This window comes from Hemitrygon akajei, chromosome 2, assembly GCF_048418815.1.
Source record: "Hemitrygon akajei chromosome 2, sHemAka1.3, whole genome shotgun sequence".
Lineage (NCBI taxonomy): Eukaryota > Metazoa > Chordata > Chondrichthyes > Myliobatiformes > Dasyatidae > Hemitrygon > Hemitrygon akajei.
In genome coordinates this window covers 9,531,988-9,554,136 of record NC_133125.1, presented here as the reverse complement: position 1 = coordinate 9,554,136, position 22,149 = coordinate 9,531,988, and positions in this window count along the sequence as shown.

Sequence of the window (22,149 nt, the reverse complement as noted above, 5' to 3'; positions counted from 1 at the left end):
TGGGTTCACCCTCCTGAAGGCTGCTTGCATATCAGCCTCAGAGACTAAAATCACTCTGGGGATCTGAGGAAATCTCAGGCCTCTCCACCATAATAAGGTGACGATCCTTGGAGAAGGAATATGCAATGATATAATTGGAGGATAATTGAATCATCATAATTCCAGTCACGTTTATCTCCACAGGATTACTTTTGCATAATTAATAGAAGTATATGAATAAATAATAGACAAGTTTGCATTGTTAAAAAACCCAACTTCCCTCAGGATTTACTTGCCACTTACCCCTTCTAACAGCTTCAAGACAACCTGTTAAAATAAATGTTCAGAGGAAACTGTATGAATAACTCTGGCTAAAACTTCCTATGTGAGCTGGCTCAAAGCCCTGATGTCAATTTGCCACAACATTAACAATTTAGTCCAGGGATCTCAATATTTAGCCTGTTTGTTCACAAAATCACACACTTTAGCCCATCCAAATACTGTCAAAAATGAAGCCTGTTGAGCTTTGAACCCAGTGCATTGTGCTCTCTCCCCTGCTGAGCTCTTCTTGTACTTAGGAAAATCTGGGCATCAATTATAAATTAAATTATTTCCATGGAAACCAGATGGCGGTTCCATATTCAGTCACAAAGGAGCGGATCTTTCAAGATCATTGCCACATCTGGAATATTGTGTACAGTTCTGGTCTCCTCACTATCGAAAGGATGTTGAGGCTTTGGAGAGGGTGCAAAAGAGGTTTACCAGGATTCTGCCTGTTTTGGATGGCATGTGCTATCACAAGAGGCTGGATAAACTTGGGTTGTTTTCTCTGGAGCTCTAGAGTCTGAGGGAAGATCTGATAGAGGTTTACAAGTTTATGAGAGGCATACGTAGAGTGGACGGAGAGTATCATTTTCCCAGGGTTGAAATATCTGATGCTAGAGGGCTTGTATTGAAGGTGAGGGGGGTAGGTTCAAGAGGGGTGGAATGCGCGGCCTGGAATGGTGCTGGAAGCAAATACATTGGAGGCTTTTAAGAGATAGGCACAAGGATGTAAGGAAGGTGGAGGGATATGGACATTGTGTAGGTAGGAGGGATTAGTGTTTGCATGTTTTTGATTTGCTTTTTAGCTGGTTCAGAACAACATTGTGTTCCTGTGCTATACTCCTCTATGTTCTATATTAACATTTAAAGGAGGCTTTGAATAATAGCAGGAACAAATAAGTAAGTTTCTCTTCATCCCAGGGTTTGAACGATTTAGGCGCCGGGCCAAACTGAAATGGTCGGGGTGTTGGAGTCGACGTGAGAGACAGGCCAGTTCAGTTCGCTGCTCCGTGAAATTTACTCATCTCTGCACTGGACTGAGGCCATCTAAATTGCTCCTGTGGCTTCTGTATCGGCTACAGTGATGCCTGGCGTTGTGAACTTCAGTACTGAGTGTTGTCTGCCTGCTTTATTGATCGTACAATTTGTTTTTTTTCTCTCTCTCTCTCTCTCTCTCTGCAGATTGAGTTTTTGATGGTCTTTTGTTTTTAATGGCTTCTATTGGAGTTCCTTGTTTTGTGGCTGCCTGTAAGAAGATGAATCTCAAGGTTGTACAAATATACAGTACATACTTTGACAATAAATGTACTTTGAACTTTGCACTTTGAAATGGACACATTCCCTACAGAGGACAAGAGATATATAAGAAAAATGACATAAAAGAAAAATTTATAAGAAAAATGGTGCAGTAGATTATTTTCTAGTTATCATCATCATTATATGCCATGTCGTATGACATAGGTGATCATGGTCTCATGACCATGATTGTACTTGGTCAACTTTTCTACAGAAGTGGTTTGCTTTTGCTTCTTCTGGGCAGTGTCTTTACAAGACGGGTGACCCCAGCCATGATCAATATTCTTCAGAGATTGTCTGCCTGGCATCAGTGGTCACATAACAAGGACTTGTGATATACACCAACTGTTCATACGACCATCTACCACCTTTTCCCATGGTTTCACGTAAACAGGCGACGAGATGGAGATGCATCTCTTCACTAGCCTGTAGGATACCCTATTTTATGATTCTAGTTATTATAGTATTTCCTTAAATTCCATATATTTTTTGACTGGCTAATGGAATTCCAGACATGGAGTTTTCCCATGTATGCCGATCCATGAATATTCAATGTTATTCGTCGTACTCCTTTGTTCATTCATTTGAGAAAACTGACAACACACAAATGCTGAACTATTTCTGTGCCCAAATCTTTACCTAACCTCTGACGACATTTATGGTATAGTGGAATTATTGATCTACATTAGACCATAAGATTTAGGAGCAGAATTAGCCTTTTTGACCAATCAAATCTGCTTTGCCATTCCATCATGGCTGATTTACTATCCCTCTCAACCCTATTCCCCTTCCTTCTCCCTGTAATCTTTGACGCCCTGACTAATCAAGAACTTCTCAACTTTCTCTTTAAATATACCCAGTGGCTTGGCTTTCACAGCTGTCTGTGGCAATGAATTCTGCTCACCTCCCTCTGGCTAAAGAAATTCCTCTTGTCCTCGGTTGTCCCACTATCATAACATCAATTCTATCTATACCTTTCAATATTCAGTATGTTTCACTGAGACCCGCCCCCCTATTCTTCTAATCTCCATGAAGTACAGATTCAGAGCCATCAAACACTCCTCATATTGATAATTGTTGAGTCTGTTCATATATTCTCATTTATTTAAGTTTGAATATTGACATTTGTGCATGTGACAGTTCTGCTAATTATTGGTTGCTCATGGCTGTTTGCACTATTGTCTTGTAAGCTGTTGGTTATTCTTCTGTTGTCTGTTCTGATATTATATTCTGTTATTTTATGCTTGGGCACTGAGCCACTCACTATCCATTCTGGTATGTTTCACATATTGGCAATAAAGTTATTCTGATAATGCATGTTACTCTATTTTATTCCCAGGATCATTTCAATCCATTTGGACAAATGAAGGTACATAAGTGCTGAACTATTCCTGAGCCCAAATCTTCACTTAACCATCTTGAACATTTATGGTAGTGGGATTATTGAAACCTGGTTTATATTACCATAAATGTGTTACACCACGTTTTACATCATCATAAAGAGCAAGGTGTCTACATTCCCAACACAAACACATGGAGCTGGTTAGACAATTAAAATTTCCATTTGATTTAGTCTTCGCTTTCTAAAAGGGAAGATTAGCTTTATTTGTCACATGTGCTTTGAAACACACAATGAAATGCGCCGTTTGCAGTCTGAGGCTGGGCCAGGGGCAGCCGGTGAGTGTCGCAATGCTTCTGGTCACGACTCACCAAACCTCACATTCACAGGGAGAACATACAACGTCCTGACAGACAGTGGCAGGAATTGAATCCGGATCATTGGCGCTGTAAAGCATAATGGTAACTGCTATGCTATCCATTCAGCCTGTATATATTTTATATACTTTACAGGAGGAAACTCTCATTGAGTAGAATACACTTTTATACCAATAAATCAGTGATCCCAAAGAGTATGAGGTTCCGTGATAAAGTTTACTCATTCAAATTTCACAATCAATGTTTGTTTCATGTGCACTGTATTGTATGAAATGGGCAATCATGGTCTTTCCATGAACTACTCTTGGCGAGGTTAGCTCTGCATAAGTGGTTTGCCATTGTCTTCTACTGGGCAGTGTCTTTACAAGACGGGTGACCCCCACCATTATCAATGTTCTTCAGAGATCATCTGCTTGGCATCAATGGTTGTATAACCAGGACAAACAGAATCAGGTCTATTATCACCAGCACGTGATATGAAATTTGTTAACTGAGCAGCAGCAGTTCAAGGTAATACATAATATAAAAGAATTTAAAAAAAAAATAATAAATAAATCAATTACAGTATATGTATCTTGAATAGATTTTTTAAAACGTGTTAAAAAACAGAAATACTGTATATTTTTAAAAAATGAGGTAGTGTCCAAGGGTTCATTTAGTGCCCGTTTAGGAATCAGATGGCAGAGGGGAAGAAGCTGTTCCTGAATCACTGACTATGTGCCTTCAGGCTTCTGTACCTCCTATCTGATGGTAGCAGTCAGAAAAGGGCATGCCCCAGGTGCTGGACACTGCCTTTCTGAGACACCGCTCCCTGAAGATGTTCTGGGTACTTTGTAGGCTATTATCCAAGATGGAGCTGACTAGATTTACAACCCTCTGCAGCTTCTTTCGGTCCTGTGCAGTAGCCCCTCCATACCAGACAGTGATGCAGACTGTCAGAATGTTCTCCACGGTACAAATATAGAAGTTTTTGAGTGTATTTGTTGACATGCCAAATCTCTTCAAACTGCTAATAAAGTATAGCTGCTGTCTTTATAAATACATCGATATGTTGGGACCAGGTTAGATCCTCAGAGATCTTGACACCCAGGAACTTAAAACTGCTCACTCTCTCTGCTTCTGATCCCTCTATGAGGATTGGTATGTGTTCCTTCGCCTTACCCTTCCTGAAGTCCACAATCAGCTCTTTCGTCTTACTGACGTTGAAGGCCAGGTTGTTGCTAGGGCACCACTCCACTAGTTGGCATATCTCACTCCTGAACACCCTTTCATCACCACCTGAGATTCTACGAACAATGGTTCATCAGAAAATTTATAGATGATATTTGAGCTATGCCTAGCTACACAGTCATGGGTATATAGAGAATAGAGCAGTGGGCTAGGCACACACCCTGAGGTGCACCAATGCTGATCGTCACCGAGGAGGATATGTTATCACCGATCTGCACAGATTGTGGTCTTCCGGTTAGGAAGTCGAGGATCCAATTACAGAGGGAGGTACAGAGGCCCAGGTTCTGCAACTTCTCAATCAGGATTGTGGGAATGATGGTATTAAATACTGAGCTAAAGTCGATGAACAGCATCCTGACATAGGAGCTTGTGTTGTCCAGATGGTCTAAAGCCGTGTGGAGAGCCATTGAGATTGCGTCTGCTGTTAACCTATTGCGGTGATAGGCAAATTGCAATGGGTCCAGGTCCTTGCTGAGGCAGGAGTCCAGTCTAGTCATGACCAACCTCTCAAAGCATTTCAACACTGTCGATGTGAGTGCTACCAGGCGATAGTCATTAAGGCAGCTCACATTATTCTTCTTAGGCACTGGTATAATTGTTGCCTTTTTGAAGCAAAAAGGCACCAGTAGCAGTGAGAGGTTGAAAATGTCCTTGAATACTCCTGCTAGTTGGTTGGCACAGGTTTTCAGAGCCTTACCAGGTACTCCATCGGGACCTTCCACCTTGCGAGGGTTCACTCTCTTTAAAGACAGCTTAACATTGACCTCTGAGACAGAGATCACAGGGTCATCAGGTGAAACAGGGATCTTCACAGCTGTAGTTGTGTTCTCCCTTTCAAAGCCGGCATAGAAGATGTTGAGTTCATCTGGTAGTGTGGCATCGCTGCCACTCATGCTATTGGGTTTCACTTTGTAGGAAGTAATGTCTTGCAGACCCTGCTAGAGTTGCCGTGCATCGGATGTCACCTCCAACCTCATTCCAAATTGTCTTTTCGCCCTTGAAATAGCCCTCCACAAATCATAGCTGGTTTTCTGGTACAGGCCTGGGTGGCCAGATGAATGCCACAGATCCAGCCTTCAGCAGATGACGTACATTCCTGTACTTTGTACAAGTACCAATCAATGTACCTTGGTTAATTGCAGGGTTCAGCTACCATCCAATCAGCATATTTCTTTCTTTGCCTGCAACATTGTAGCAGAATCAGATTTAATATCAGTGGCATATGTCCCAAAATTTGTTGTTTTGCAACAGCAGTACTATGCAATATACAATAAATTACAATAAGAAATATATTAAAAATAAATTAAATAAGTTGTGCAAAAAGAGACAAAAATAAAAAGTGAAGTCACGTTCAAGGGTTCATTGTCCATTCAGAAATCTGATGGCAGAGGAGAAAAGCTGTTCCTGAAACACTGAGTGTGTGACTTCAAGCTCCTGTACCTCCTCCTTAATGGTAGCAATGAGGGCATGTCATAGATAGTTATGACCCTTAACGATGGATGCCACCTTTCTGGGGTATCACCTTTTGAAAGTATCCTCGATGCTGGGGAAACTAGTGCCAGTGATGGAGCTAGTTGAGTTTACAACTTTCTGCAGCTTTTTTCAGATCCTGTGCACAGTTCCCATTTTAAAAGTACTTGTCTGGAAATTTATTTGTATATTTCGTCTACAAAAATCAAACAATAGCTTCTTGCAAATTAGTCAGGAGAAATGATCATTTCCAGATAGCTTTGACTCCTTTGAAAATTTGGCCAGGTTTTCCTGTGCATTATTCACAGAAGGCAGAACATAGAACAGTACAGCACAGCCACAGGCCCTTCAACCCATCATGTCCCTTTAAACTATGATGCCAACCTAAGTAATCCCATTTTACTTTTATTTGAAGACACAGCATGGCATTAGCCCTTTCAGCCTTTTGAGTCACACGGCCAGAAACTAATTTAACCCCAGCTTAATCATGGAATGATTTACAATGTGTGTAATCAGTACGTCTTTGGACTGTGGGAGGAAGCAAAGAGGCTGCCCAAAGACTTTCACCGATTCAGAGAATGGGCAAAAAAGTGGCAGGTGGAATAGAGTGTATGGTTATGCACTTTGGCAGAAGAAACCTATCAAATGTTGACAGGCCTTGATAGAGTGGATGTGAAGAGGATGTTTCCAATGTTGGGGCAGGTCTAGGGCCAGAGGGCACAATCTCAGAATGGAAGGACGTCCATTTAGAACAGAGATGAGGAGGAATTTCTTTAGCCAGAAGGTAGTGTTAATCTGTGGGATTTTTTGCCACAGGCAGCTGTGGAGGCCAGTTCATTTAGTGTATTTAAAGCAGAGGTTGATAGATCCTTGATAATCCATAGCATGAAAGGTTACAGGGAGAAGGCGGGAGAATGGAGTTGAAAGGGAAATGGATCAGCCATGATCAAATGGCAGAGCAGCCTTGATGGGCTGAATGGCCTAATTCTTCTCCAATGTGTTATGGTCTTATTATCCCATCACTGTGCACATGTACGTGGAGCACAGTCACAGGAAAGCAGAGGTTGACAGGTACTTAATTAGTGAAAGTGTCAAAGGTTAGAAGGTAAAGGCAGGAGAGTGGAGCAGAAAGAGAAGATAAATCAGTCATAATCACCAAATGGCCTAATTCTGCTCCAGTATCTTATAGTCTTATGGTCTTACTACTTCATTCTAATCTTACTTGTCTTCTCTAAATCTGGTTCAATGTAGACCAACAATCTGAGTGATAAATTCTCCTCCACCTCCCCCTACCTCTTACTCTGGCTTCTTCGTCCTTCCTTTCCAATCTTGATGAAGGATCTCCATCTGAAACTTTGACTATTTATTCCATTCCATTGCTGGTTGTCCATCATGTCAGATGATGACAGGAAAGCTGGGTTGGAGAGTTTTTAAAGTGGAAAAGCCCTTGCTTCTCTCAATCTCCAAAGTCCGGGTCCGGTGGTACAAACAACTGTTATAAACTAGGGTCTTCCTTGTTTGCAGTGGATGCCCATGCCCATGACATCCTCGGTGGTCATTGTGCCCTTCGCTCTCCATGCGACACTGCAGTACCACCTTCCTGGCCATTGGATCTCCCTGCAGATTTCATCCTCCCAGTTCACCAGAGTTGACGTTGCAAGCCAGGACAGCCATGTCCCTCTCTATGAGGGTGCCCATCACCCTTACCTGGATTAGCCTGCCTGTCGAAGCAGTGCACCAAGGTGTGGCCCCTGTCATATGCAAAGAGAGTCACAGGTAAGAACTGAGTGTCCAAAGGTAATTGAGCTGCCTTGGAATGATTACAACAAGCCTCTTCACCAGAGGTGCTCCCCCTCCCTAGACACCCCCTATACCCCATTCTACTCCATAGAAGCGGCCTGACCTACTGATGCACCATCAATAACTCACTCTAAGACGTAAGAAGCGAGATATCGGCTTTTATTGACTGGAAGAATGAACAACACTACATCCTGGAGAATGAGGCCGGGCTCAGGCCTCAATCGCCTTTAAACAGGGGTTTGTGGGAGGAGCCACAGGAGCAGTCCAGACAGGTATATGTAGTTCACCACACCTACCAAGTTCCTCCAGCAGTTTATGTGTTGCTCTATTGGAGAAGTACTTCAGCTGTGCTTTAAACAGTGAGGCAGCAGACTGCCTGGTGTACTCAGGAAAATAGAAAGAGAGGGGAAGCCAGAACTCTCTGACTCACAGACAATATTATCATGAGCCACAGTCAAGACTGTACTGATCGTAAATTTACAATATTCACTTATTAGATTTAATCCTCTTGAGAACAGCACCAACTTGGGGCAGCATGGTATCCTGGTGGTTAACACAATGCTTTACAGTACAGGCGGCCCAGGTTCAAATCCCGCAGCTGCCTGTAAAAGGAATTTGTACGTTCCCACCATGAGAGCATGGGCTTCCTTTGGGTGTTCCGGTTTCCTTTCACAATCCAAAGTACCAGTTGGTAGGTTAACTGGTCATTGTAAGTTGTCCCGTGACTAGGGTACAACTAAATCAGGGGTTGATTTAGACCAGAAAGGCCAATTCCACATGATAGATAGATAAACGGATTTGCAAGATAATTTTTCCTCCTCAATTAGTGAGCTGCTTGATCAGCCCTGCTCACAAGCAGCCTGGAAATGACACATTTCATTTCATACATTTGACCAGCTGGGATGTTCTGCTGAAGTTGTACAAACCACTGGTGAGGCCAAATTTGGAATACTGTGTGCAGTTCTGGTCACCTACCTAGAGGGAGGATATCAATAAGATTGAAAGATTACAGAGACAATCTGCAAGGACATTGCTGAGATCTGAGCACCTGAGTTACAGGGAAAGGTTTGGATATAGATTATAGAACACAGAATATTACAACACAGTACAGGCCCTTCGGCCCACAATGTTGTGCTGACCTTTCAACCTACTCTAAGTTCAATCTACCCCTTCCCTCCACATAGTCCTCCATGGTTCTATCATCCATGAGCCTATCTACGAGTCTCTGGAATGTCCCTAATATATCTGCTTCTACCACCATTCCTATAAATCAGTACCTGGGGAGTAACACAGCAGCTCAGGTAGCATCTATGAATAAAAATGAACCGTTGATGTTTTTGGCTGAGATCCTCCATCAGGACTGGAAGGGAAGGGGGCAAAAGCCAGAATAAGAATGTGGAGGGGGAGAAAGGAGTACAAGCTGGCAGATGATAGGTGAAGCCAGGTGACGGTCCAGTTCCTCACCCCCTTCCCTTTCTCCCATGGTCCATTGTCATCTCCTATCAGATTCCTTCTCCTTCAGCCCTCACCTCCCAGCTTTTCACTTCATTACTCCTTGCCCATGCTCCCCCTCATCAGGTCCCATCCTCTGGGGCTTGGAGATGTTTCGGATTACACACAATGTGAACGCTCCAATATCTCCTGTCAGTCCGTTGTACTTCAGCATTCTTCAATTAAATTAGGTGGAAATTCTCACCTGATTTACCTTAATTCAGCTCCCTCTTCTCAGTTACTTTACGTCATGTGACATACTGGGGTGTCACGGTGGTAGAGCAGTTAGCGCACCACTATTATAGCTTGAAGCATCGGAGTTCGAAGTTCATTTGCGGCGTCCTCCCTATGGAATGAACATAGAACATAGAAATATAGAAAACCTGCAGCAAAATACAGGCCCTTCAGCCCACAATGCTGTGCTGAACATGCACTTACATTAGAAATTACCTAGGGTTACCATAGCCCTCTATTTTTCTAAGCTCCATGTACCTATCTAGGAGTCTCTTAAAAGACCCTATTGTATCCGCCTCCATCACCGCTGCCAGCAGCCCATTCCACACACTCACCACTCTCTGTGTAAATATCTTACTCCTGATATCTCCTCTGTACGTACTTCCAAGCACCTTAAAACTGTGCCCTCTCATTCTAGCCATTTCAGACCTGGGAAAAAGCCTCTGAATATCCACACGATTAATGACTCTCATCACCTTATACACCTCTATCAGGTCACCTCTCAACCTCCATCATTCCAAGGAGAAAAGGCCGAGTTCACTCAACCTATTCTCATAAGGCATGCTCCCCAATCCAGGCAACGTCCTTGTAAATCTCCTCTGCACCATTTCTATGGCTTCCACATCCTTCCTGTAGTGAGGCGACCAGAGTTGAGCACAGTACTCCAAGTGGGGTCTGACCAGGGTCCTATATAGCTGCAACATTACCTCTTGGCTCTTAAACTCAGTTCCATGATTGATGAAGGCCAATGCACCGTATGCCTTCTTAACCATAGAGTCAACCTGAGTGTCTTATGGACTCGGACCCCAAGATCCGTCTGATCCTCCACACTGCCAAAAGTCTTACCATTAATAGTATATTTTGTCATCATATTTGACCTACCAAAATGAACCACTTCACACTTATCTGTGTTGATCTCCATCTGCCACTTCTCAGCCCAGTTTTGCATCCTATTGATGTCCTGCTGTAACCTCTGACAGCCCTCCACACTATCCACAACACCCACAACCTTTGTGTCATCAGCAAATTTACTAAATCATCCCTCCACTTCCTCATCCAGGTCATTTATTAAAATCATGAAGAGAAGGGGGTCCCAGAACAGATCCCTAAGGCACACACCTGGTCACCGACCTCCTTGATGAATATAAACCATCTACAACCATTCTTTGCTTTCTGTGGGTAAGCCAATTCTGGATCCACAAAGCAAGGTCCCCTTGGATCCCATACCTCCTTACTTTCTCAATAAACTTTCCATGGGGTACCTTATCAAATGCCTTGCTGAAATCCATATAAACTACATCTATGGCTCTACCTTCATCAATGTGTTTAGTCACATCCTCAAAAAATTCAGTCAGGCTCGTAAGGCACAAATGCCTTTGATGAAGCCATGCTGACTATTCCTAATCATATTATGCTTCTTCAAATGTTCATAAATCCTGCCTCTCAGGATCTTCTCCATTAACTTACCAACCACTGAAGTAAGACTCACTGGTCTATAATTTCCTGGGCTATCTCTACTCCCTTTCTTGAATAAGGGAACAACAACTGCAACCCTCTAATCCTCTGGAACCTCTCCTGTCCCAATTGATGATGCAAAGATCATTGCCAGAGGCTCAGCAATCTCCTCCCTCGCCTCCCTCAGTAGCCTGGGGCACATCTCGTCTGGGCCTGCAGACTTATCCATCTTGATGCTTTCCAAAAGCTCCAGCACATCCTCATTCTTAATGTCTATATGCTCAAGCTTTTCTGTCCTCGGTAAGTCATCTCTACAATCGCCAAGATCCTTTTCTGCAGTGAACACTGAAGCAAAGTATTCATTAAGTAGCTCTGCTATCTCCTCTGGTTCCATACACATTTTTCCACTGTCACACTTGATTGGTCCTATTCTCTCACGTCCTTTCCTCCTGCCTTTCACATACTTGTAGAATGCCTTGGGGTTTTCTTTCATCCTGATTGCCAAGGCCTTCTCATGGCTCCTTCTGGCTCTCCTAATTTCATTCTTAAGCTCCTTCCGGCTAGCCTTATAATCTTCTAGGTCTCTATCATTACCTAGTTTTTTGAACCTTTTGTAAGCATAGGATGGATGGGCTTCCTTCAGATAGTCCGGTTTCCTCCCACAATCCAAAGATGTACCAGTTAGTAGGTTAATTGATCATTTTAAGTTGTCCAAAGATTAGGGTATTTTTAAATAGTTAGGTTGCTGGGCGATGGACCAGGAGGGCCTGTTCCTCGTTGTATCTCGAAATAACATAAATAAAATATTCTCTCACTGTTGAACTACAGAAATTCAGCTTTTACATGGGAATAATTGTTTTATTTTATGTAAATGTATGTATTTTTACCATTTAAAATATTGGCATTATGGCTCTGCAAAAATACTCTGCATCAATCTCTTTAAGGTTCAGTTTATTTTGTAAACAATAGGAGTTGTGCTTTTTTTTAACATTATATTAGATTTCATGCTGAACACTTGACAATGTAGTTTTGTCCAGAAATGCAGAGGAGGAAGCACTTCAGGAAATGGAATACAAGGACTGAACTGACCTCGCCCTCACTCCCATCAGCTCACTACCGAATCTGAGCTTTTGCGCTTTGATTTTGTTTTCAGTGCTGAGCCTCAGACAGGACAAGACTATAGCCACGTGGTGGTAAAGGAAACTTAAACAAGAGTCCTTAATTTCCCAGTGTAAGTAGAACATAGAACATGGAGCACAAAACTGCACAGGCCCTTTGGTCCACGATGTTGTGCTGGTTTTTAACCTACTGGAGGATCAATCTAACCCTCTCCTGCCACATATTCCTCCATTTTTCTTTCATCCTTGTGCCTGTTTGAGACTCTTAAATGCCTCTAACACAGGGATTCCACAGGCCCCTTGCTTAATGGTATTACTCTATTAATGGTATTACCCCTGCTCTAATGTATCTGCCTCTACCACTAACCCTGGCAGGGCAATCTACACACCCGCCACGCTCTGTGTAAAAAAAAAACTGCCTCTAACATCCCCTCTATACTTTCCTCCAGTAAGCAGAAGGGAAGTATAAATTATATTTAAAATTATGCCCTTTCATTTTGTCCATTTCCACCCTGTGAAAAGGTGTTGGCTGTCCAGCCTGTTAATAAGACAATGTACAGTTTCAATACTGACAGGTACTGTCCTGAGGAGAAATTTATGACACAGAAACATAAGAACATAGATCAATACAGCACATTATGGGCCTTTATCACATGATGCTATACTGACTGCAGTACTGTGCAGAAGTCTTAGGCACATATATATAGAGCGAGGGTGCCTAAGATCTTTGCACAGTACTCTATTTGTCAATGTGGAGTGAAGAGTGAGTTTGTAAATCTGCAGGGAGAAAAGGGTGTTTGGGATGGCAATGACAGAGTGCCATGAGAGTGTTGAGGGACAGGTGGCAGAGAAGGAGTGCCGGGGCAGGGGGTGGCACAGGTGCCGACACACCCAGCCCTGAGACACCAGGCAAGGTCATTTGATTCCAAACAATTGGTTTATTGATCATTACAGAATGTCTCACCTGTGCCTTCTGCTCCCTCCTCTCTCCCTTCCCCCTTCTCCCTTCCCCCCTCTCCCTGCCCCTTCCCACTCTCAGTCCACAATAGAGACTCATATCAGAATCAGGTTTATCATCATTCACATATGCCATGAAATTTGTTATATTTTGTGCAAGGAGTGCAGTGGATATGTAAAATTACTCACAGTGCCATACAGAAGTCTTAGACACCCTAGCTATATATGCCTAGAATGCTTTGGCATCTTATATATGCCTAAGATTTTTGCAGAGTACTGTATATAAACCTGTTCCCTCACACACAGCCCGTAACCCCACCCCTATTTTTCTATCATCTGTGTTCAAAGTAAATGTATTATCAAAGTCTATATACTATATAGACTTTATACAGAGAGGGTGCCTCTCAGTGTCTCTGCCTCTATCACCATTCCTGGCATTATGTTCCAGATGCCCACCACTCTCTGAATCAGAACCAGAATCAGGTTTATTATCACTGAGAGATGTTGTGAAACTTCTCATTTTGCAGCAGCAATACCTAAACCCTAACTCTAACCCCTACGTCTTTGGAATGTGGGTGGAAATGGTGGAACATGGAGGAAACCCACAAGGTCATGGCAAGAAGGTACAAAACTCCTTACAGAGAGCAGCATGAATTGATTCCCCGATTGTTGGCGCTCTAAAGCATTACAATACACAACCTGCAGGAAGTGAGTCTGAAATGACCCACTCAAGGGCAAGAGCGAGTTGCCCAGCCCAGTGCTGCACTATGAAAGAAGATATGAGTTACCTTGGCAACTAGCTTCCATTGAAGTTGTCGCTATCAAAGTGGGGCAGCAATACTGTATTGTGATGACCTTCATGCTTGAGCATTTCCAGTGTAGTTTCCTTGTGTAGGAGCGCCACCTAGTGGACAAAGTGTGAACACTATATTTGGAGGTTAATCAGAAAATCAGATTTAGATTTATTATCCCTAACATATGTCATAACATTTGATGTTTTGCAGCAGCAGTACAGTGCAAATACATTGAAATTCTATAAATTATAAAAATAAATAAATAGTGCAAAATAAAAGTATTAACATGCTTTCACACCACCAGGAAGAAACACAAACAAGAGAAAATCTGCAGATGCTGGAAATCCGAGCAACAGACGCAAAATGCTGGAGGAGGTCAGCAGGCCAGGCAGCATCCATGGCAGCATCTGCCGAAACCCTTTGGCAGAACTGGCAGTCGATGTTTGGGGCCGAAACGTCAACTGTACTTTTTTCCGTAGATGCTGCCTGGCCTGCTGAGTTCCTCCAGCACTTTGTGTGTGTCGCTCACACCACCAGGTTCAGGAACAATTATTATCCCTCAACCATCAGGCTCTTGAACCAAAGGGATAATTTCAATCAGCTTCACTCACCCCATCACTGAACTGTTCCCACAATCTATGGACTCCTTTTAAGGATTCTTCATCTCACGTTGTCAATATTTATTGCTTATTTATTTACTATTTATATTATAACTTTTTGCATTTGCACATTTTTTTGTCCTTTGCAGTCTGTTTGTCTTCCCTGTTGGGTGAGGTCTTCCAATGATTCTATTATAGCTATTGGATTTACAGAGCATGCCCGCAAGAAAACAAATCTCAGAGTTGTAAATGGTGACATCTGACTTACGGCTTAATGCCAACGCAGTTAACACATCAGTTATTGTTAATTCAGATTTGAGCAGAGCATTTGATACCATAGATCACAGCATTCTCATAAACCACCTTAGTCAATGAGTAGGTGTTTCCAATACCATTTTAAGCTGCTTCAATCTTATATAACTGGATGAAAATTCTTTGTTAGCTGTGGTTTTTGTGCATCCAAAGTCCATGATATTATGATTGGTGTGCCACACGGGTCAATTGCTGGACCGTTGTTCTCACTCTTCATGCTCCCATTAGGTCAGATTGTTTCAGAGCACAATAATATTACACAGCTTTGCAGATGACGCACAATTGTATTTGCCTGTTACACCAGATAACCCTGAGGCTCCATACCTTTTGTTTCAGTGTCTTACTAGCATTACAGAATAAAATAAAATAGAAATTTAGTTATTGGCAGTAATTTAAAAAATGTGAATCTTAGAAATAAACTGAATCATCTGGCCTTACAAATCAAGCTTTAAGTAAAGAACTTAGATGTTATTATCGACCCTGAATTAAATTTCAAATCACACTACTATGACTGTGTTCGTTCATTTCAGGAACATTGCAAGGGCTTGATTTCTTATAACTTCTCAAGATGCCAAAAAATTGATATACTCTTTGGATTTTAGCCAATTAGACTTCTGCAATGCACTCTATTCAGGACTGCCTAAGAAAAATATAAATCAGCTGCAGTTTGTTCAAAATGCAACAGCAAGAATCTTAACCAAAAAATGAAAATCTGAGCACATTTCACCTGCTTTGGCATCATTATTCTGACTGCCAGTGTCCTTTAGGATCAATTTAAAAATACTCTTAATTGTATATAAGGCTCTGAATAATCTATCTTCTCCATATATTTTGGAGTGACTATCGCCTTACATCTGTAATCATAATCTATGAATACTGGTTTGCTTGGTGTACCTATAGCCAAGCATACAAGAACCGGTGATAGATAGATAGATAGATAGATACTTATTCATCCCCATGGGGAAATTCAACATTTTTTCCAATGTCCCATACACTTATTGCTCTTATGCACTAAAAATTTATAATAATCTGCTGACTGAGATATGCCAGGCCAGTACTGTGGAACTTTTGAAAACACCTATAAAAAACCACTCTTTTGTTTAGGCCTATTTATAGGATTACTTAATACCTGTTGATGTTGATTACATAATTTGGTATATTCCATTACATTTTACTCCATTAAATGTTTGTCTTTACTTATGATTTTTAATTTTGTTTCAATTTTATGAGTATATTACAATGCAAAGCACTTTGAATCTGCATTTTAATGTATGAAAGGTGCTATATAAATAGTTATTATTATTAATAATCTACTTTGATAATGAATTTACTTTGAACTTTATGAACCATTCTGAAATCTAATGGTAGAAGGGAAGAGGCTGGTATATCATTGAGTGTGGATCTTCAGGATCTTGTACCTTGTACCCTTATGGTAGAAAGGAGAAGAAAGCATGACATGCATGGTGAGGGTCCTTCATGACGGATGCTACCTTCTTGAGGTTCAAGGGCACCTTCAATCCCTCTGCCTCAGACTGTGGAATGGATCTCTTGTACAACAAGATGGACTCTTGACCTCACAATGGACCTCTTCTTTGTCTTGTGAATGTTGTGGATCCGATGCGTCGTACCCGTGATGCAGCTGCAAGTAAGTTTTTCATTGCACCTGTGCTCTCACAGACTTGTGCACGTGACAACAGACTAGCAATCAGTGCAACACTTCACAGCGCCAGTGATCCTTGTTCAATTCCCGCAGCTGTCTGAAAGGAGCTTCAGTACTCCCCCCGTGACCGCGTAGATTCCTCCAGTTACTTCCTGTTGTGTATTTAATATTTGAGTGATCTTATATATATATATATATATATATATATATATATAGGTTGATTAAGCATTCTTGTTCATTTAAATAATTCATTACAGGTTATATGAAATCATACGCAAATTGCATACACACCACATGAGATGTGCGCACATTGCTTAAAGTAAATTTGCAGTTAGACTCACATTTTGGATTCCTGTGTCTTCTATTGAATTAGTTTAAAGTGTGAAGTTACAAAATATAACACGTCCCACATCTCAAAGACCTGTGGGTCAATAGGTTAATTGGTCACATGGGTAAAACTGGGTGGCGTGGGCTCGTTGGGTTGGAAGGACCTGTTGCCAAACTGTAAAAATAAAAACCAAACCAAAAATATGAGGAAGTTTGCAGTTGCTGGACATTCAAAGCAACTCACACAAAATGGTGGAGGATTTTAGCAGGTCAGGCAGCATCTATGGAAATCAACTGTTGATGTTTCAGGTTAAGACGCTATTTCAGGACTGAGAAGGAAGGAAGAATATACCAGAAAGTGAACTGAACAGATGGAGTCGGCAGGTTAGTTGGAAAATTCAGGGAGTCCAGAAGGCTATGAAACAAGCAGATTGGAAGTGTTATTGCCGTTACACTTTGTTGTAACAGTCCAGGAGATTACAGACAGATGGATGACTGTGGGAGCAGTATAGGGAATTAAAACGGCGGGCAAGCAGAAGCCTAGATTCTCACCAGACAACTGAACACTCAACTGTTTGGCAAAGTGACCACCCGCCTTGCACTTGTAGAGTAGGACACGTAGCGAACATCGAATGTCATACATTATACTCAATTGCTCTTTCGACCAGAAAAGTAACTTGGATCCTTGGATGGTGAAGAGGGAAGAGGCAAAAGGCTTTGAGTTGCTACCCTGGAGTTGTTTCACATGGGGAAGTCCTGTAAAATGGGATTATTTTAAACTTCTAGTATCTGCCATTTTTGTTATTATTTTAGCAATGCTTATAAGGGGTCAACCATGGTGTTACATCCTAACTGTCTGCATTGAAGTTAATATGCAAGCCAGGGCAGTATGATATGTAGAGCAAGCTGTTGCCCACGCAGCAGGCTTCCCCTGTCCACACAGCTGATGAATCCAAAGAAGCAGCAGAGACCAGATTGCCACCAGCGACATCACAGGAGTTGCCAGTCAGCACTGAACTAAACATAGACTGCCTCAGGGATTCCAGCTCTGTATTTTCCCTCAGGGTTTACTCCTAAGCCTTCCCCAGTAGTGAGTGTAGCCGCAAGGTAGTGGAGGTTTGAGATCAGAGTTTACCTTCTCCCAGATGAGCTGCCAACATGGCTGATGAGCCCCATTTGCCTGACGAGATTGGTTTTAAAGCACCAATAAGCTGCTTTTGCTCCTTCTCCTGTCCATTGAAATGGTTCTGGCAGGCTTAGTAGCTAAGCCACACGTGAAGGCCATGAGCTGGACTTGTCAGGGGCTAGTTGAGATGCAGGTCATTGGGAGCATTTAATAGGTAGTAGAAACTTATCCCCAATAACCCAACATTCCCTAGCTATGACAGCCTTAAGGACCAGCAATACTGAAAAGATACCAATAAGATTGAAAGAGTGCAGAGAAAACTTACTTGAGGACCTGAGTTTGAATAGGTTAGGACTTTATTCCCTGAAGCATAAGAGAATGAGGTGAGGTTTAATAGAGGTAAAATTCTGAGGGGCATAAATAGGGTAAATGCAAGCAGGCTTTTTCCACTGAGGTTGGGTGAGTCTAGAACTAGAAATCATGGGTTAAGGGCAAAGGGTGAAATGTTTAAGGGGTATCTTAAACCATAAGACATAGGAACAGAATTAGGAGATTCAGCCCATCGAGTCTGCTCTGCCATTCCATCATGGCTGATCCCGGATCCCACTCAACCCCATACACGTGCCTTCTCACCATATCCTTTGATGTCCTGACCAATCAGGAAACTATCAACTTCTGCCTTAAATATACTGATGGACTTTGCCTCCATCACAGTCTATGGCACAGCATACCACAGATTCAACACTCTGTCTAAAAATATTCCTTCTTACCTCCGTTCTAAAAGGTCACCCCTCAGTTTTGAGGCTGAGCTCTCTAGTTCTGGATACCTCTACCATAGAAAACATCTCCTCCACACCCAGTCTATCTAGTCCTTTAAACATTTGGTAAGTTTCAATGAGATCCCCATGCTAAATTCCAGTGAGTACAGACCCAAAGCTGCCAAACGCTCCTCATATGTTAACCCCTTGATTCCCAGAATCACCCTCGTGAGCCTCCTCTGGACTCTCTCCAATGACAACACATCCCTTCTCAGATATGAGGCCAAAACTGTTGACAATACTGCAAGTATGGCCTGACTAGCAAACACAAAGTACACTGCAGATGCTGTGGTCAAATCAACACGTACAAACAAGCTGGATGAACTCAGAAGGTCGGGCAGCATCCGTTGAAATGAGCAGTCAACGTTTCGGGCCAAGACCCTTCATCAGGACTGAAGAAGGAGGGGGCAGGGGCCCTATAAAGAAGGTGGGGGGAGGGTGGAAGGTGCCAGGTGAAAAATCAATCAGAGGAAAGATCAAGGGGTGAGGGAGGGGAATCAGGGAGGGGATAGGCAGGAAAGATGAAGAAGGAATGTAAGGGAAAAGCACTATGGGTAGTGGAAGAAGGCAGTATCATGAAAGAGGTGATAGGCAGAAGGAAGAGGAGACAGAGTGAAAGTGGGATGGGGGAAGGGAGAGGGAGGGAGTTACCGGAAGTTGGAGAATTCGATGTTCATACCAAGGGGCTGGGGACTACCCAGACGGTATATGAGGTGTTGCTCCTCCAACCTGAGTTTGGCCTCGTCATGGCAGTAGAGGAGGCCATGTATGGACATATCCGAATGGGAATGGGAAGCAGAGTTGAAGGCAACCGGGAGATCCTGTCTGTTGTGGCGGACGGAGCGGAGGTGCTCGACAAAGCGATCCCCCAATCTGCTTCGGGTCTCGCCGGTGTAGAGGAGGCCGTGATTGAATGGTGGAGCAGACTTGATGGACCAAATGGCCTACTTTTGCTCCTATATCTTATGGTGTTACGGTCTTAATAATAGACTCTGACACTTTCCCAATCACTGAGGTTAGGCGAACTGGCCTATAATTTCTTTTCTTTTGCTTTCCTCCCTTCTTAAAGTGTGGAATGACATTTGCAATCTTCCAGTCCACAGGACCATGCCAGAATCAAGTGATTCTTGAAAGAGCATGACCAATGCATCCATTCTCTCTTGGGAACCTCTCTCAGGACTCTGGGATGTAGTCCATCTGGTCCAGGTGACTCATCCACCTTAAGACCTTTGAGAGTGCCTTGCACTTTTTCCTTTGTAATAGCAATGGCATTCATTCCTGCTCCCTGGCACTCACAGACCTCTGGCACACTGCTAGTGTCTTCCATAGTGAAGAGAGATGTAAAGTACCCATTAAGTTCATCGGCAATTTCTTTGACCCCATTAACTTCTCACCAACTTCATTTTCCAATATCAACTCTCACCTCACTTTTACTTTTTATATAACTGATAAAACTTTTAGTATCCTCCTTTATATTATTGGCTAGTTTGCCGTCATACATCTTTTCCCTTCTTATAGCCTTTTTAGTTGCCTTTTGTCGGATTTTAAAAGTTTCCCAAACATCCAACTTCCCTCTCACTTTTGTTGCCTTATGTGGCCCTCTTGGCTTTTGTGCAGTCCTTAACTTACCTTGTCAACCACGATTGACTAACCCTACCATTTGAGAACTACTTCTTCTGTGGGACAGTTTATCATGAGCCTTGTGAACTTTTCTCAGAAACTTCAGCCATCTCTGCTCTGCTGTCATCCCAGCCAGTATCCTCCTCCAATCCACCTGGGCAAGCTCCTCTCTCATGCCTCTGTAATTCCCTTTATTCCATTGTGATACTGAAACATGTGACTTATGCTTCTCCCTTTCAAATTGTAGTATGAATTCAATCATATTATGATCGCTGTCTCTGCAGGGTTCCTTTACATTAAGCTCCTTAATAAGATCTGGGTTATTGCACAATACCCAATCTAAGATAGTCTTTCCCCGAGTAGGCTCAAGCACAAGCTGCTCTAAAAAAACACTTTGTGGGCATTCAACAAATGCCGTCTTGCGATCCGAAACCAACCTGATTTTCTATCATGTCCTTGCATATTGAAGTCCCCCATTATAATTGTGTCATTACTCCTATTACCATTTCCAGATCTCTTTGCAATCTCAACCCCACAACTTGGCTACTATTTGGAGTCTTATATATGATTACCATAATGTTTATTTTTAATCCTTGCACAAAGATACATAAAGTGTAAAAGAGAGGTAAGAGAGGATATCGGACCATTGGAAAACAATGCTGGAGAGATAGTAATGGGGGACAACAAAATGGCAGACGAACTGAGTAAGTATTTTGCATCAGCCTCCACTGTGGAAAACACTACCAATATGGTGGAAGTTCCAGCTGTCAGGGGGCATTAAGTGTCTGAAGTTACTATAATTAGATAGAAGGTTTTTGGGAGACTGAAAGTTATGAAGTTAAATAAGTCACCTGGACCAGAGGGAGTACACCCCAGTGTTCTGAAAGAGGTGGCTGAAGAGATTGTGGAGGCATTAGTAATGATCTTTCAAGAATCACTAGATTCTGGAATGGTTCCAGAAGACCGGGAAATTGAAAACGTCACTTCACTCTTCAAGAAGGGAGAGAGGCAGAAGAAAGGAAATAACATATAGACCAGTTAGTCTGACCTCAGTGGTTGGGAAAGTGTTCGAGTCTATTATTAAGAATGAAGTCTCAAGGTACTTAGAGGCACTTGATAAAATAAGCCATATTTAGAATGGTTTCCTCAAGGAAAAGCTTGCCTGACAAATATATTGAAATTCTTTCAAGAAATAACAAGCATTAAAGTTCTTTTTGCTAATAAGGATTTCTTTATCTCATCGTCCATATTTACCTTATTCCATAAATCAATCAAGTGTCTTAATATAGGAGATTCTTTTTTTTCCTGTATCCATTTGGATTCCCATTTATATATAAAATCTTCTGGTATGTTTTCTCCTATCTTATCTAATTCTATTCTAATCCATGCCGGTTTCTCTTCATCAAAAAAAGACGCAATAAATCAAAGTTGATTTGCTTTATAATAATTCTTAAAATTTAGAAGTTGTAACCCTCCTAAATCAAATTTACATGTCAATTTTTCCAATGATATTCTTGACATCTTTCCTTTCCAAAGAAATTTCCTTACATATTTATTCAGTTCTTGAAAAAACTTCTGAGATAATTGTATTGGTAAAGTTTGAAATAAATATTGCAATCTAGGAAATATATTCATTTTTACAGCATTAACTCTACCTATTAATGTTATTGGTAACATCATCCATTTATCAAGATCCTCTTTTTTTTAATAATGGCAAATAATTTTGTTTACATAAATTTTTTACATCATTATCAACTCTAATACCTAAATATTTTATCCCATTTATTGACCATCGAAATTGAGTTACTAATTGACATTGATTA